Raw genomic sequence first — 1,968 nt, 5'->3', positions numbered from 1 at the left:
ATGCCGCCGCCGACGGTGGGTTTTCCCGAGAGTCCAGGCAATTAATTCTAAAGGCTCGCCGACGGAGCCATCGACGTCGCTGACAGCGAGAACGGCAGGATGATGGTTTCTGGAGTTTGAAATGACGGTTTTTAGCAGTTTTAGGCAGGAGTTACTCCCTATAAACTTCAAAATTTGGTTTCTAACTTTGTGTTTCCCCAAAAATGAATTGAAACTCCACCAAATTCATCCCTATGGCGTCTAATTCTCCTGAAAATCATAGATTGCGAGTGTTCAACCAAAGAAAGTTTATTAGTTTTGAGGCGCAACGAATTTTCAACAAAGTGTTGATAAAGAAGAGATTAATCAAGGAAAGAGGATTCGTGAATCGAGGATTGAATAATCCTTTGATGGCAATTAAAGAGATGATTGTGCGATGAAGATGGGAAGTATTTTGCTACACTACAGCTGCCGTAGTTGTTTCTGTGGTAAAGGCGTTTTATGCTAATTTGCATGGGATCAACCAGGGAGTCATCTATGTGTGAGGTAGATGGATAACTTTTACTCCTACATAAATTAATGAGTTATAAATGATTGAGAATGTTCCTGTCTGTCATTATTCCAACTTCATCCCGACAGGAAATCTAATGAATGAGTTCTACCAATATTTAACGGATGAAACTGAAGACTGAGAAATGAGAGAAAATGGGTATGTTAGTTTTTCTGCGGCACTCCTAAATCTCGTTTCTAAACACTGGCACTTCTTCATTTCTGTAAAGCTATTACTGAATGAGGATCGATAAAGTTACTATTGAAAGTGCTATTCTGAATTACTGCATCCAAATAGGACTGCCAATCGATAATAATTGTGAGGTCAATTTTGGGCCTGATCGTTCATAGATCAACTTATGGGCTTCGACACCCTTCCACAATTTTCTCACTTTGCAGTCAGTTCTAAGTATCCTATGAAAATTGGGAAAATGTACTTCTACCTTGGAAGCCTTTGGACCCAACTTAGCGATTCTCAGCTTTTGAAGATGAAAATGACATGACTATTATGATAAATCAAGCATCTCAGAATTCACTGTCGATTCAACTTTTAGTTCCGGACAAGACTTTGATGATCCTGCGCAGAATCAAGAAATTAGAGGTGTAAAATGTCATGAATGCAATTAATAATATCTTCAATTTCTTCGAACATCTAGACTAGAGGATGAAAGAACATTTTTCTCACTCTGGACATATAGAAGATAGTTTTATACGGGTGATGAGGAGGATGAAATTGATAGAAGAGAATTCTACTCAAGAATTTTCATACCGACCCTTCTATAACCTCTTCGTACATGTGCAATCAATGGGTGATCTCAGATGAGAATGTAATACTGAATCTGAAGAATAGTAGATTCATATTGCTACCGGTCTGTCTATGTATGTAGTTTGATTTGAATTGCATTTGTTTGCTTTAAACTTATGCTTTTAGATCTCTATATAGTTGAGACTAAGCATAAGATGTTTTGCTTTTAGTGTTTTGAGTGTTTTGGCTTGGATTGCGACACTGAATTAATGTATTGAGGTTGAGAAAATATCAAACATAGATGTTTTATGTAACGTAAATTGTAACTCTTGGAATTTATATATAAATGTCATGTTTTGTGCATTTATATATAATTGTGATGTTGTGTTGTGAAAGTTAATTTGTGATAAGTACATCATTTAAGTCTATAATGATTGAATGATAATGATTGAATGAATGTCGTTGAGGCTTGTAATTGATCGAAATTGCAAAAATCTAGAAATTGAACCAAATCAATAAAGCCCGCCAACGGCGGACTTTTCCCGAGACTTAGGATTTAATTTCAATAGAGTGCGTCGACGGCGCCGAATACCCCGTTGACGGCGAGATTTCGAAAAAACATCTTTAACCACAATTTTGACCAGTCAATCGCCACTATTCATCATCCTCTTCCTCTGAAAAACATAATTTTTGAC

The sequence above is a fragment of the Phalaenopsis equestris genome, unplaced genomic scaffold (assembly GCF_001263595.1).
Source record: "Phalaenopsis equestris unplaced genomic scaffold, ASM126359v1 Scaffold199854, whole genome shotgun sequence".
Classification (NCBI taxonomy): Eukaryota; Viridiplantae; Streptophyta; class Magnoliopsida; order Asparagales; family Orchidaceae; genus Phalaenopsis; species Phalaenopsis equestris.
Note: the sequence above shows the minus strand (reverse complement) of the source record.